Below are 17,051 nucleotides of genomic sequence, written 5' to 3'. Positions count from 1 at the left end.
GAAGTTCAATGGGCCTCCCCTCTTTCTCATCGCAGTATTTGCACTGATAGCTACTGCTTTGTTCCCCCTGTTTACCTCTCTTGCTCTTAACAGTGCTTCACCTCTGGTTTGCCCTCCCTTGTAAAACAGTTTGTGTTGCTGTACGAGCTCTGTGCCGTCCTGCTTCAACTCCCTACGAGGATGTCTGTGAAACATTCACTCAGCGGGGATACAAGCAGTTACAGGAGGCTGCATTGGGGACAAACCAGGCAGAAAATCCACTCATCCCTGAGGTGACCATTAGATGTGGTATGTTGACATGATATAGGACTGGGTGGTGTCTGACGTGAGGTAGCCTTATCAGTAGTCACAACTCACAGTCCTGAGGATTTCAGCCTGAAAACACCATGACAAGGGAACAAAGCCAAAGCTCTGATCCTTAAGCTTCAAAATGACTGGGTGCATGTCATCCATAGGGACTGATCTCATTTATGTTTGCAGTGTTTAGGTCTGTGATCCTCATGCTCTCGACTGCTCTATAGTAGCGCTGCGCACAATATCGAGCATTGTTGAAGGAGCGTCTGGAATCTGTCCAGCTTCATTATTGCTACTATGCACATATGAGAAGAAGGGTGTGTCTAGATTTATGGGCACACTGAGTGAAACGTGCCACTACAGTGTTGTGTGGAGATCACACAGGTGAAAGTAGAATTACCAGTGTGTATGTGTGTGTGTGTGGGTGTGTGCACACCATATATTTGTTTGCGTTCGTTTGCACATGCAACCGTTTCAAAGTTGTGTGCAGTGGTGTACAGCATGTGCTGTGCTGAAGTTGCCAGTAGGGAACAAACGTTTTATAGCCTCTTTGACAGATGCTCATACAGGAACTGTGCACACAGAAGCCAAGTACTTGGCGTAAACATACCAAGAGGATAATTCCTAGTTCAAAAGGTTGCTTAACATTGCAGTGAGAGGATTTTAAGAGAATGAGAAACATGGTTTGGTTTATTTTCATTAAGAAGTACTGAATGCTCACTTTAAACAGAAAGTTTGTGAATAAGCAGTTTGTTGAAAACATGTAGTTATGGAAAAAGCAAACATAGGATGTCACCATGAAGGAAAAATAATGTATGCAGCACAGAAATATCAAAGGTTGCCGTCAGCACCACCATAGCTTTTTAGAGTTTTGAGTTTCAGTGTCCTGGTCAAAGTAAGTTCAGCAGGGCCACTGCCCACCATCATGGCTGGCTGCTAAACACTCTGCCATCCCTGCCTGTGATGCAGTGAGACAGTAAATCCACTGATTCAGTGGAAAATCAAGCAAGTATTGACAGATCAAAAAAAAACATCACCCCAGGGATGGGACAGAGTAGCAGATGTTCGTTATATTGTGCAATTAATTTCAGGCATTTCAACTTCAGGGTACATTTGATGAGTAAGGTTAGTTGTGTTGACATCATATTTTTTTATTTGCTAAACCTCACATGCAACATTAGTTAGAGGTTTTCAAGAATGGCTAGTTATTTCATATCCACAGTAGATGCAACTGCATGGCAAGCTGGACATGCACTTTTATGAAAAATTGGCACCCATGCAAGTGCATTTGTGCTTTATTGTGTTGTCAGTGTTATGCATCCTCAACTTGGGAAGTTGCTATGTCTTTGTGGTAGACCCAAACCCTTTTGGCTCTTCTTGTCCCTTCTCTGCCCCGCTCTGATTCACTCTGGTCTACTGCAGCACTGTACACTTGTAATAACCCACTTTATTATACTTTATTATGTTTGATTTGCTCAGTAAAAAACACAGTTCCCATGGTGATGGAGAGGCTCTACAGTGAAAGCCTTATTTGTTTGCCGGATGGCTTCCTCATCCTCACTGGTTCACTGCTTTGGGTTGGACTCACATGTTTGGTGGATTTGATGAGCGAACAGCGAATGTTCACTGCGTTTTGGAAACGGTCCATTTCTGACCCAATTCTCCGGCCTACAGCGTAAGCCTAACTGCCATATTAAAAACAACATAATGTAGCTGGTGTGGCAGGGTCACTGGAGACATAATGTGACATTTTTTACCTCCATTAAGTGCATTCCTTTAACCTTCCAAAATGCAATATGCAGCCTTATGCATTAACTCATATAATTGAAGTCATGTGTGCCATGTATTTTTGAAAGAGGTATCAGATCTGATGCCTAAAATTATGGTGCATTCCATACTCAGCCATTAAAAATGAGAAATCCAACAGAGGTGACCAGCAGATTCCCCAATGAATTTTTTAAAGTCCTTTACAGTGAAAGAAAAGTCATCATCCTATTTAACTGCTCAGAAGGAATATATCATTAGCTGGAGGTTCTCGACCAAACTACAGGACATTTTTACAGTGGGACCGGTTGAATTAATCAGCTCTTTTGAAATTCTCAAACTAAGTAGGTTTTACTTGGCCTCTTTGATCTCGGTGGAGCACCTGCATCCGATGTCTCAGGGAAAATCCTTTAAAAGTCAGAGGCAGTTTATGTGGCTGCCACAGAGACCTGCTTTCTCATCACTTTATTATCAAGTCTTTTAACTCTCTCTGTAAGAGACCAGACTGAAGCTCCTGAGCGGTACCAAAGCATGAGCATGAGGAAATACCTAAAGACATAATAATCATTAAATGATTAAACCAGGGAAGCAGGCACTGAGTCATCTTGTGTATTCAGCGTAAGTGGTGCAACTCTCAGGAGGCACCTGTGTTCCATCAGGATGCCATTAGAGTCTAAAAAGATCACATCCAGAATCCTGCTAACATCCTGTTTCTCCTGACTCTGTCTGTGTGTGTGTGTGTGTGCGTGCGTGCGTGCGTGCATGCGTGCGTGCGTGTGTGTGTGTACGGGGGGTGTCACAGTCCTTGTGTACTGTATATGTGTGGTGGAGGAGGGGGGTTCAAGGCTAAGTTGTTTTGTTTTAATCAGTTTCGCCTGTAATCACACTACTCAGAGTTGGCAGGCGATGAGACTGGAGATGGGCCCGATGCGGGTAAAATGACTTCCTGTCTCTCTCTCTCTCCCTCTCCTTCTCGCTCTTCATGGGCTGACTCATAGCTGGGGAGCGGCCGTGCATGTGAGTGTGAAGACGAGGGGAAGTGAGCTCACTGGTGGGCCGACCTGCCCCTCTTGGGGCCAAATCACTGCCCGCTAATTAACCACAGAGTGGCCCCTTCCCAAGAGCACCCAGCAGGGAGTCTGCTCACCACAGCCACTGAGCTAAAAAGACTCTGTGGTCACTAGCATGTGCAACTGTGCAGTACTTTCATGCATCCACTGTATGAGCATGCAGAGGATAACGTGTTGCACAAGTGCTGATCTTCTCACTAATCTCAAATGTACCTGACGTCTCTGCTCAACACTTTGAGTGACATCAGTTGTTTTCTTTGAACGTCGCCCTCCATGATCTGGCTGTGATCCTGGGGCTATGTTGCCCATGTTGCCATGACACAGTCTACCTTGTGATGTTTAATGTGTTCCAGATGGATAGGTAAAGCCAAACATACTACATTACACCAGCGTCTGGTAGAATAATCTCGTACCACCTCCAAAATGCTTTCCTTGGATGCAGAAAGGAAGTGATGATCACGATTTACAACAATCTGCTTTGATTTCTGGAAATCTAGACCACCACCTTGTCTTGGCTAGCTGTGACTTATAAACTGGCAAGATGAGAGTCTGTGGCTTGTAGCTAATAGGCTGAAGAACAGCCAAGCCCACCCACACCTGACAATTCACAGTAATATCCAATAAAAAAGGCAGGCATTAAGTGAACAGGGATTTGCTTTTTGATTTTTACACAATCTTGAAAAGTCAGGATACCTATTTAACAACTCACCAGAGAGTTTGAGGGATATTTTTGCTCTAACAATAGTAAACAATATATGGAGGTCTGGCTCACGAGGGAAGCAAAAATGCTGATCGACAGATAGTTTCCAGGAGAATAAATCCAGCAAGGGCTCAGGGATGATTAATGTGGTTAAGTAAATAGAATAATCTTCTTCTTGCATAGTTCTTCTGGTGGAACAAGACCTTGAATAAACTCTCTTCTACACTGACTCTGTTTACGCACGTTACAGCAGTGCAGTACTATACACTAAAACACAGGATTTTTCTGCTTAGTTTTTCTCTGGCAGGGGCTTTTTAGTGAGATACAGGCAATTTAAAATGTATTTTGTTACATAATCTCCAACTAGTGTTCCTCATCTGTATTTCACTTGCGTTCAAAACGAGTATGACTCAAATCAAATCAAGGGGAAGGTCAGAGTTTAAAATGTAGCAACAGATGAGGGGAATTTACAGGGATGGTGATTAACAGGCAACATTTTAATGTGAAAATACCTGACACTAAACCATGACATAAGACTGTGACAGAAAGGAGCTGGCCATTCTCCACACATTCACCACTGTATCTTATATGATAACCTTGTCCCTGGTGTGTATACTTCTCTCTCTGACTGAAGTGATGTATCAAAAATCGAAAAAGAAATTCTCTCCTAATGGATTTCGGTTTAGTCAGATTAATGTTTTGTGTCTCTCATTGTTGATGTTTCTTTTTCATTTTGGTCCGCACATGAGATAATATGATATGCACACAGAGTCATTTGTAACTGACATATCATTGTTGATACATGTTTTCATAAAGATAAATTGAAATCTTTAATGATGTCTCTGTAATCCCTTTGGAGCTGTGCACTTTAAAATAGAATCATTGTGTAACTATCTGTTACAACACCGTTTGAGAAATAACCAGTGCTGAGAGCCGTATGACAACCTTTGACGGGAAGCGAATTAAAGCTTTGCATCATGGGATGTGTCATCAGTTGAGCAGTTGGCATGGCACTATGTTGATGTAATATGGCTGCCATTATCTTCCACAGCCCCTGCCAAACAAGGAATACCCCTCAAATGTCAAGTCAGATCAGCTCTGTGGAAAACCACACTGACTACAAGAGCCAATTTGTCACATTTGCAGCATGTGGCACTACACCAGCTCCAGTAACAATCATTATTGCCCTGATTGGCCCTCATTAGGAGAGCAATAACATGAACTGATTCCCTACAATCCCACTAATCATACAGATATTGCATTTTCTTTTCAATGTCAAATTCAATCGTTGGCCAGAGAATTAATTCCATTTTTGGCCTGCGCTGCAATGACTTCCACTTTCAGAATAAAGGAGCAAAGGGGCTTTAATTGCCAAGACAAATAAATGCACAGGAATTTGTCTTGGCGCTATTAGTGCAGAGGCAGATGGACAATATACAGTTTAACAGAACCTACTGACAGACATAACAGTAAAACAAGGACAACAGGACCTCACATACTGTGTGCAGGGATATGGAAGACTTACGATGGACACCACACTCCACATACAGTATATGTACAGTTCAAGGCTTTAAAAAAAAATGTTGTAGAATAATCGGCCTCCACTATAGTTTATTTTTAATTTGTAGCTTCCTTTGAATGCACATGGCGTGACCTTCTTCCATGTGTGCAGCTTTCAAAACCCCCTGTAATGCAAATCAATCTGTACATTGTTTTCTTTAACATAGAGAAAGCATCCATGTGCCATATGGATACTTTGCTAACTGCTCTCATTTCAAGCGCAAAGAGTGTATGCGTGTGTGTGTGTGTGTGTGTGTGTGTGTGTGTGTGTGTGTGTTCTGGCGTGGGGTGCTGATGATTATGCTGTGCCACACTGAGCAATGCTATTTATTGCATAGGCATGTGAAAATATAGCTAATCTTGTATATCCAGAGGGCAGGGATGGGATCACTCTTAGAAGCATCCGGAACATACCTCTCTGTTGTGATTGGGCTGAGATTAAACTACTGAGGCTACAAACACAAATGTGGACCACATATGAATTAATGCAAACTACAACCATATGAAGCTGATGGCAGACGAATGAAAGAAAAAGAACATAGACAATGACTGTAAGGTCTATTGTAATTAGAAGCAGTGGACTGGGTGGAAATACCCCACTGAATTGATGAGATTGATTTTGTCTCCATCTGTGCACACACACACATCTATAAGTACACACTTATGCATGTGCAAATGTACATGCACACATTTGTATATGCATGCACAGAGCTTTGGAGGATTTACTTTTCCTGGCATGACTACCATACTAATACTTTCGTACGCTGAAGTGAAAAAAGAGTGTAGTCAGGCTCCTTTGCCAAAAGCTGTTGCAATACGTCTCTCATGCAGAGTGAAAATTTGGGGTTGGGAATATGAATCCACAGTGTTACAGATATACACTAAGGAGGCAAGCCAGAAACGTTTCTGCAAAACCACCTCTGCATTTCTGCTCCTATTTAGCTCACTGAAAAGCTATAAGTGATAATATGTGTTCTGTGGAAAAGTACAACACAGTTGGAGCATTTCTAAAACAAGGGGCCAAACTGCTTGGACGAAATGACATTTCAATTCATTTATGTCACTCCTGTGAGTACTTTGAATGCAGCCTCTGTTAGGTTTCATGCAGTTAGTCCAAACTTACTGAAGTACATTTTGTAAGGTAGATATCACAAAATGTCCTTTCCCTAGATAAGAAAGGTGGAAGCATGGGAATACAGTGCAGGGGTTTTCAGAAAGGTATGTTTCTGTTCATTCTTGATTTGCCTTCAAAATAATAAACCAAGTCATTTTTTATGGAGGACACACTCTTCTTGTTCAGGTTTGTACATACAGCTAAGCTTTCGGTCTGCTTTCAAAATTGTTCCGCAGCAGCTGGCCAGCTACAACACACACCTGGGTAAACACACTATGCTCTAGCTCTTGTCCTGTTCACTCTCTGTCTCTCGGTGTAACTAATGAAGACCACTGGCTGTTGCAGGGGCCTTTATTTGTCTTCATTCTTCATTCTGCTCACTGTCAGGCTCACAGGGCTCAGTTCCAACCGCAGATCAATCTGACTCCACCAGCACTGTCCATCTAGACAGCAGAGGGACGCCACAACCAAAGGCCCACCCAAAATCCCTCCAAATCCTCCTCTTGCAGAGCAAGCAGGACTCACAGCACTGCGTATTACCTCAGGAGGCTGACATAGCCCAGCCCCTCCACTCTGGACTGGAGGGCTCGTTTACAACCAGAACTTTGATTGTATCAGCTCTGGTGATGTCAGCCTGCTCTGGTGCTAACAGCTTTCTGCCACTTTCTCCCAATCCTCCCTCTCGCTCTGAATGTAAGTCCTGCCAGCAGTTTAATCCATGGCTCCCCACCACACACTCATCACTTTCCCAACAACAGGCACAAACTCACACTGCCAAGAGCAGGATATAGCCTATTAATGTCACACCTGACTGAAATTTACATTGTGTAAGCTGCCCTCACCCACTCCAACGTAACTCTTTGGTTTCAGCAATTTATTTCACAGTACTGAAAAAGCCTGCTCCTGCGCTGACCTCCCCTCAATTGCAGCATGGGCCTCCAGATGCTGGTGACTTAACCCCTCGCCTGTAAAACAAGAGTAAGAAAAACACCCTGGTTATGATGACTATATTGGTGGCCTCGTTCTCCCAGGGAGGCTTGGCTGAGGCTCTGTGCGACTACACAGGGCCAGTGGGTATTAGTGGTTAGTGTAAAGTTTTTTTGAGAGTCATTTAGTTTGGTATTAGACCAGCGTGCCTTCACTGACCCTTCCCTCTCTTTTTGTACCCCTTTGCGTTCCCCCCTGCTATTCCCCCTCAGAGTGGGAAACTCCATGTTAGGGGTTTGTAGATCTCACCGTTATTTATTTATGAGTGTTTAAATGCCACAGCACCCTGGCAAGGACTTTAATGGAGGTGAGACACTCCCATGTCGCACTACTCCCCTCAGTAAAGTTTTACAGCGTCCCACCACACTCTCTCCGGAGAGGCCAGGGGAAAGTGACGCCATAGCCTAGGAAAATACTCTGTACTCATGCCTGGGCTGACACTCTGGTGTGGTAGAGTCAGGGGCTGTGAGGTATCCTGAAACTGTGAAAGTGTGGTTTTCGATGTTGCTTTTCTTTCAAACAACTCCAAATGTTACTGTTGTCAAATGTCACACCTTAAAAGCTGCTAAAATCCAGTCAAAACAAAGGACTGTTCCCCATTTGATAGCATCCATCACAACATAATGTCCCTCATGTAATGCCACCCTCTTGATTTGTGCTAATCAACCCACAAGCCAGTTGTATCTGTCAGGCTTCACCACCACTGCGGCTAATGGATCCGTACTTTATCACATTGATTCTCCTTGTAAAGCCAGCCCCCCTGTCAACCCACCCACCTTTCTCCCTTCCCTCATATGGCCTTGATGAGATCCAGACCCTGTGTGGAAGCATATTAAAGTGGCCCAACAGTGTCAGCAGGAGAGCTAAATGGAAGGTAGTGAAATCTTTTGAACCTCTGTTACATTATAACAGTTCTAAACACATCCAGCTGGGTCCAAAGTTCATGGAAGACATAAAAGCACCGTTGCATGTTACCTTGGAGGATGATAATAGCCGAGCACCACTAAAACTACTAAGACAGTCCACAATCAAAGGGCCCAGAGGAAGGACTCCCCGCACTTCTTACTGGCTGCTAATGGCCTGTGTGTGTCAGAGACAACCTATCTGACAGTCGTTACATCTCCTATAACACACACTACGTGCACTGTAAAGAGAGGGAACTTTTTCGGTGTTAGTGATTAAACTCCATTAACTATGGGTTAATTAAAAAACAAAAGACTTAGAAGAGCAGTAATTACCCTGTACCAGCCTGGTAGGTCACCCTTTAAGAGAGTTCCAGCACACTGATCTTGATGGGAGGCTGCTCATATCGTGACTTCATGGCTGCCAGACGTCTATGCAGAGTTTTACAGGGACTGGACTGCTGACACTGACAATATTGCTGATTCTGTCTACAATATGTTGTAGAGGAGAGGAGGTGGACAGACATGGCAGAGCGAGGCCAGACAGTATACAGCATGTGTGTGTGTGTGTGTGTGTGTATGTATGTGTGTGTGTTCCTTGAGCTATGTGTTGGCTGTGGGCTCCTCTGTGGTGTTTCAACCACACACGATAAATATGAGCTTGTGGTGAGGCCGTGGTGCCCCAGGAATGCTCACATGTGGTGGAGCGGCTCTCACCACCATTGACAAGAGAGTTAGATGGCTTTTGGTCATCAAGATTCCTGGTGGGCTACATAGGAGGCCATTCGACTTCAAGAATTGAGGCCGTGGTTGCTGATGCCAGTTTCCTTTATGGCTCAAGTCTCTTACTAAAGCGTGTTATTTGTTTACTCCAAACTCTGACGAAGCAACCAATTACACTATTGTTTACTGGCTGACTGATCTTGGTTGAGGCCAAAAATGCACTTAATCACCAGTTACCAGCATCTGAAACAAACATGGAATGACATGGCTGACAGCAACATTTCCCAGATCAAGTGTAATTCTATGAACGTCTTTCCATATTTATTTATACAACTCAGAAATTCTCTCACAGCCTCCAGGAGGCCGGAGTTAACTCAGACGTAACTGTCTTCGCCTGAAGTGCAGGATTTGGCCAAAAAATGAACAAGTAAGGAAATTTAGGAATCAGACTGTAGATCCAAGCTAAATATGAGCCACGATAATATCAGTCTTAGCTGTAAAGACATTAATCAATAAGACATTTAAACCCAGAACCAGATGGACTAACCACACCCATTGACACATAATGCCCACCAGCTATCTGCACACAATCCTCAGGAGCTTGCTCTCTTCTCATACTCTCATGTAACTGGACAGGACATGACCTGTCCTTCCTAAGCCATAACAGACCTTAACATGTCCAAACTCATCTACTCCATCAAACTGGCCAAGTCAGACAGTATCTACAATGTGTTAATTGATGCACAGCAGAAACCCTTTTATAGCAGCCTCTCTACCAAGAAGACAACCATTCATCCTGACTGATGTTGCAGTGAACGGGCCGTCTGTTATTTCAATATCAATAGTCTAGAGAGATGGAGCAAAAATAATTTGTTATCCCCAGAAATTGTGCCAAAATATTTATATGGCTCTATTATTCATACTGTAAACGGACATTTTCAGATTACTTAAATAGCTTTTTGAAACAGAGCTCATTAAACACTGGCATAAATAATACACAAGCTGTAATTTTTCACAAGCAGCAACAAGAAAACAATTACCGAAATAATTTCACTGGGTCAGTTGTGTAGTGGTCAAGCTATTAAATAACTTTTCCACCAAACATCAATAATTTTGGGAAAAAAAGTCTATGTAAATCATGGGAGTATGAAATGCCCTCTCCTTCCACACATCCGTCATCAGAGACCAATCTGTTGTCTCCCATAACTTCATGGCTGACAAGGGTCATTCGCCTGAGGCCCCAACAGAGACTATATCCCCTCTCTGGACAGATGCAGTGGCATAAGGGGGGCCCGGATGCCCCCCTCTCCTCCTGCTGACCTCTCCCTCTCTTCCAGACTCTGAGAAAGGGTCTCGAGGTTGAGAAGGTCCTGGGGACTGGACACATTGCAGCATTAATTACACACTCAGTTACCATTGAGCCTAATGTTTGGCCTCCCCCCCATGGGGTTAACTCCTTCCTGACAAGCAGGGAAAGTAATGGGGCCTCTGTGGCTCGTTTGCCAGCAGTCAGCCAAGACAGCTCCTCTATGTCCTCTTCCGCAGCCCTGTTCTCACTGACTGACAGCGGCTAAATGCTTCAGCTCTGCGTCGCTGTGCACGGGGATCACACGCAGGGATGAGGAGACGGAGATAATGGGAGGTGTGAGGCGGTGGGTGACAGGCGGGGCACTTCATCCCATCAAAGGATTTTTTTTGCCGGTCGTCTTGTGCAAACAAAGAGGCTTTTTTGGAGCGTTATCTATCAGAGTCTTCTCCTGCTGACATCCTCGGTGCACCCGTGACTGTGATTGGCTGAGGAGACAGAGAAAGAAGAAAGAGAGTGTGCACCGACAGGATATCCCCTGTGGTTAACAGCAAAGTAAACACAGTGGAAGGAGAGAGAAAGGAAGTCTACCTCTGTCACACAGACTCGAGGTGAGGTGCTTGCAGATGTCCTTCGATGTATAAAAGATTAGTTCCTGAACCCTGGCAGGGCTGGTGTTCTTCTCCAAGGCGCTGCTGGCTACAACTATAATCACAAGTGTCTCTGCCTATTGCTGAAGTAATCCGATTTCTGTTGACAGGGGCTGTAGTTGGTAATCTGATAGGAGAGTACTTACAATATCAAGGCTAGTGTTTCGTTTGATTAATTCATAGCCTTCAGGGTCTGTGAGATAGAGGGAGAGCGCAGCATGAGATCATGACCCTGGAATTCTAAACAATAACCATCTGTGGTGAACCGTGTTGAGCTTGATCTGACTCCGGCTTTTCCTCTCTCACTTCCTTTTTCTCATCCTCCTTTCTCCTCCCTTGCAAGATAACACGTTAAAACACATACACACCTGCAACAACCGTTTTGCATGTACAAGCAACCAGCCTTGTACCACAAATATGTCACAACATGCACGCTGCTGAAAATAACACACTTCTGGGCCTGAGGCACATATCACCACAACACCTGAGCAGAAACAGAGCCTCTGTGAAACTCCTGAGAACACACTCCCCTGATTGAAACAGCTTCCAAGCCAAGTCAAGGACAAAAATGGTCCTGATTCACTTTCCTTTTTAGAATATATCATGTAATTTAACAGTTACTTAAATATAATCATCCTGGCAGCAGTGGTTTACCCTAAAAGCTGTTAGTGTTAACAGCAAAGAAGAATGATCCCAGCTCCATGTTGGATTTAATGAATTAGTCCACTGCACTGTGCTGGAGAAAGTGCCTGTGTGTTCTACTTGCTTGAATCTGACATTTTAAAGGACGAATGGTCTGAATTAAATGTTTAAAGAATTTCTTTTTCTTTGCTCCACAAAAAAGAAAACAACATCTCTGTAAATGCCACAGCTCTTCCAGCATCTCCTTCATTGTTGAGAAAAAGTGACAGTTTGTTCTCTTTCAGCTGGTTGCCACAGGGCCGAGAATGATAGATGAAGTGTTACTTTGTGGACTATTTTTAACTTTTCCAAACCAATGTTCAGACGTCCCATCTGGACAGGGTTAGGGGCAAAGGCAGAACAAGTTCTTTGCCATTAGTTACAGTAACAGACACCGCGAGCTTTTCTCAGAGGTCAGAAAACAAACATTATACTTGTTTATGTGCCATGGCACAATGAGTACTGCTCAGTTAACAATTTTCAAGAGGTGATGCGTGACTGTTTAATAAGCTTGGACAAAGTTGTACTTAATGGAGAGGACAGTTTAAAAAGCGACAAACAGCCCTTTCTGCTCATAAAAGTATAGCTGAGCTCCCACAGAGTTAGATAGTCTATTAGATTATCTAGTGAGAACTTACTATATTGTGTTTATTGGTCAGGAATACAGTACAGTAATGATGCTATAATTACATAGTTGAGCAAATGGTTGATTAACAAGTCTTTTAAAAACTGAAAATCCAGTCCTCTGTCTGAGAGACTGTGTCCTCTGTCACATATTTAAAGGGCTATTTGTAAGTTTTCCCTGCTGCTGAATGTGGTTTCCAACTGGGAGCGAGTGGTGATGGTGGTCGCTTGACAAGCGCCTCAGAGGTTATAATACTCCCTCTAAGCAGCACCACTTCTTCAGGGCAGACTGGACAGGGCTAGCTGGTTATTGTGCTAACTTCAGAAGAAGAAAAGACATGATAGAGACAAGAGTTGACATTGCTTTCCACTGCTGGAGACAGCTCTTGGCGAATAAACCAATGAAGTTTGATGCTGAAGTCACAACATTTCTTCCAGACTGGTAAGTAAACAGCTGCTAATGCTAACACTGGCCATGTAGCAATAGCAAATACTGAAAAAAAACATCACAATAAACCAGTAGAATTGAGATAGAATTGAGACTGGCATACTACAGAGGAAGGATTAGGAGCGAAGTCTCTATTTACACCACGAGGGACAAGGGTATTCACAAGAAACATCAAGCAGGTTTCTCTCTTTAACTGTAACACATCTGATGATCATCCCACATGTTGGAAAAAATATTCTCTTTGCCACCGTAGCAGATGAAAAACATGGACTGGTCAACGACACATCATCACAGCACAGGTGACATTATTTAACATATTTAACATTTACATTATATTCTACATTGTATTATATTATACAATGTATTTATAGATTTTTACAAAAGCAAGATTTTCTGTGCATCATTCTGTCTGAATTTCCAGAGAAAGCAGCGCGGTTTATCAAAAACACATCAAGACAGTTTTTCAGGGGACTAGAATAGCAGCTGTCATCTATTGTTGTCAGCGGGTAGGTCATTTTTGCTAATAAAACAGCATTAAGAAAATATTGTTGTGCCTTACAGAATAAAATCGTTGTTCAGAGACTGAAAAGAAAAGACTGTAATTGATCAAAAGTAACTGCACCAGAGTCATTTACTCTGTTGTAGAGGTAGAGTATAATATTTAACAAAAAGGGATTAAATGAGTTGTTAAGTGCCTTTTTGTCTCCCAGCCACCTCGCATAGAGATTTCTAAAATTACATGACCTACAACCGGCCTCCAAAGGCTTTGCTTTGACCTTTGACTGAGCGGGATGAATGAACTGAAGGATGGCCTCTCCAGAGAGGGACTGTCTACCTATCAGCCTGGAGTCTCCTAATGTTTATGCTTTAAGGGGTGTGTCAGGATGAGAGTGTTCGTCTGAGATTCTTTGAAAGAAAGGGAGGTACACCCTGCCTTGCGGCTAGAGTTGAATGTCAAGTGTAGATACACTTCAGAACAATGCAGCAACAACACCGTCTCTAATGAAAAATGTCCTCCTGTCTGCAGCTGGAGCACCAGTGGCCCCACAGAGCTGCTGCAATGCACTAGGTTTCCATTCTGTTTTTTTTGTTTTGTTTGTTTTTACCAACTAACCACAAGGTCCACAAATAACTCTATATTCCATGTAATACATTTTTACCAGCAGAGGACTCTCACTTCATACCACTATTTTTGACTTTATAGTGAGAAAGGGTGTTCCCGTGATTATGGTTATAGAGCGAACAATAACTGGAGTTAAGTTTCCTTCTGTGCCCTGTGAGTCTCAAATAGCGTGTCCACCGCAGAGAGAGCCTTAGGTTTTCAATTACATTCTCAAAGTGGTCCCTGATCACTCCCCCTGTCACAGGTGGTGGGATGTATATGGAGGGGCAAGTCCTGGTGTTCCATTTAGGAAATATGTGGGAAAAACTTACTCTGAGCCCTATTTGTTTGGAATGTTTTATGGTTACAGATGTGACTCTTACTGCACCAACATCACTCCGAACTCACAATGTCTCTGCTCTTCTAACCACTAATTACAGCAGTAGTGGGACTAATTAACACATAACATAACCAAAGTAGTGATACAGTTGGCTGCCATTATACTGCACTTCACACATTACAGTATATTGTAAATATAGAACTTGGTGCAAAGACTGATGCTAATTTTCATGATGTTTAGAAGCTTTGCAAAAGTAAAAACAGTTCTAATCTTGAATATTTACACAGCTTCAATAATTTCACCTAAACTGAGCCTTAAACACTTTCAGTTTCTAACATCTATTTGCCCCATATTGCTTTGGGGGGTCTTGGGGTCCATACATTAATATTGCTGAGTCCCACCCACCATTCTGTCTCTCCACACTCATCTGTATTACATGTGTTATTTGGTTGCGGGGGGGCAGCAAGCCACCAAAGTAGAACACAAACTTCCCTCTCAAGGAGCTTTGTGTTCAAGAGAACAAGAGAGAAAACGAGTAAGAGACAGAGAGAGAGAGCATTGTGTCTCAACTCCTAAACCAGAGAACCACGGTGCTCCACCAGAGGACTCTGAAGGGGAAGCCCACACAGCAGGAATAACAGTAGAGTACAGCGTGATGGGAAAACATCCACAGATTGATTTTCATCAGTTAAAACAGAAACCCAGAAAAAAAAGGAAAACACTGACATGCATATCATGCTTAAATCTGGCCAGCTTCCTTTGCGATATGTCATGTGTAAAGCTATATCCTGTGGTTCTGCCTGGTGGTCAGGCGGAGTGTCTGCGGGGGCCCCAAGTCCCTCACCAAGACTTGGAGGCAAACTTCAAGCTTTACCTTGGACAAGCAAAGGTCAACGGACAGAGAGGAGATCATTCCTTTGGCTGAGATATCGTTTCTACTTTGCAGCTCAAAGCCTTGATCTGCTTTTAACCGCATGAAAGAATGCGTGAAGAGATATGAATGTGCCATGAAAGGAAATACACACGCAATGACCACCTACTTTAGGCAAACAGGTTCAAACAAAAATGATCCTGTGAGTTTATGCTTAAGTCTCGTACATGTTCTTGACTCTCATGTCTGTCAGATCAGTATGAAGAAAGGCACTAGCTTCATATTTAGCTTAAAAACATGAAAGTGGTACCAATCTTCTCATCTAACTGGACTGTCCTCAAAAAAATTAGCCCATTGGTCATTTTTGTACTAGGTTACTATGACCCATAGTTACATTTTGTTCTTAGGCGACATCAAGCACCCGTAGTAATTATGACAGGAGCAAAGGAAGAAGTCTGGTGGTGTAGTGTATAGAGCAACAAAGTCCACATCAAGAGGAGGTTGGGGTGGATGGAGTTTGATTCCTATGTGAAACCAGCAGTTTATGTTGTTTCTATTATCCATGATTGTTTGAAAACCGTAACCACATCGTTATTATTGTAACCATGACAACAAAGATCATCTAATCTTAAGGAAGTACTTATTTTAACCCAAACCATGATCTTTTCCTAAACCTAACCAAGTAGTTTTTGTGCCTAAACCTAACCAGACCTGTGACCATTTATTACTGTAACTGTAATGAAGGTCTGGTACGCCGCTGTCGGTACACGCTGTATGTTTATTTTTATAACCATGACAACCAAGGTCCAGCATGCCTGCTGCCATAAGGGCTCTATTTCAGGAGACCCTCCTATGGGTCGTAGTAGAGGATTTGGAACAAACGAACTACACAGTTGTTCAGGTGGGAGGACCTGTTGCTCAAGAAGGAAGCAAATAAGCGCCCTTTGCCAAAATGTTGAGGTATTCCCTTAAGTAAGTAGTTTAGTATGCAGTGAGTTATGATTCACCTCCTCAACATTATGGTCAAGTGCTTCTTTTTTTGATGTCATTTAAATGTTTCCCCCACTTGCAGCTATGAATTGTATCCAAAGATATATGTGCTCAAAAATAACCCTGCAAATCAAACCTCCTCAGTATTTTTCCAGATGAACAGAGAGCTTAGAATCAGAGAAAACAGTCTCAGAAACTGACCCCTTCAAAGGCAGCAGTGCCCTTTGACCCCTTCCATCCTTCCTCACAGGAACACATTTCCAGACACAGACAAAGACATACACAGCCCTTACACTGATTAGCAATTCATGAGAAATTGGAAATTTAATTAGTGTTTTCAGTTTGTTATCAGTTAGCATTTTGTCTATGTGAAAGCCAGCCACACAGGCAATATGGTTTCTAACGCCTGTTAGCAAAGAGGAGTTTGAAATGGAAATGCTGCTGTGGCTGACCTCCACACCCATCTATCATTTGTCTTAACAGAACCCGCCCAGAAGTAAAATTACTCAAATGTAAGGGGATTTTCAATTATTTTTGTTCCTCCTTTCTGTCTTTAACTCGCACTTCTTTTTTGCAAGTGGAAAAGCAGCACGCTTTGCGGAATTCAGTCGCCCACGCACTCTGTCAGGACACTTGATTCCAATTAGATATTTTTCTTTGCTTTCTTGTTCTAGCCTGTCTGGGCCTCCTGCTTTTATCCCTCCCTCTGCCCTCCCCTCTAACTCCCTCACTGTTGAACTCTCCCCTCCTCTCTCCCATTTCCTCGATCGTGTCCTCATTCTCTCAATCTCTATCACAATATGTAGTTTTGTCAACCATACTACCCTCCTCTGCTTTCATGTATTCTCTCACAGGCAGATTTCTCACAGCCCGACATCCTGTGACCGATTTTAAACTCTGACACAACACAACGGGGCTGTAATAC

At 43.0% G+C, this 17,051-nt stretch overlaps 1 long non-coding RNA gene across 1 annotated transcript in view; it reads left to right on the top strand.

The window, feature by feature from the left end:
- The window catches only part of LOC139623167 (uncharacterized), a 166,825-nt gene that overhangs the window by 125,132 nt on the left and 24,642 nt on the right, over positions 1–17,051 (top strand). The window lies entirely within an intron of this gene.

The sequence above is a fragment of the Trachinotus anak genome, unplaced genomic scaffold (assembly GCF_046630095.1).
Source record: "Trachinotus anak isolate AG129_WGS33_773 ecotype Australia unplaced genomic scaffold, CSIRO_AGI_Tana_v1 ptg000007l, whole genome shotgun sequence".
NCBI classification, from domain to species: Eukaryota; Metazoa; Chordata; class Actinopteri; order Carangiformes; family Carangidae; genus Trachinotus; species Trachinotus anak.
The sequence above is the reverse complement of the archived record's forward strand: the minus strand, read 5'-3'. Positions and strand labels throughout refer to the sequence as shown.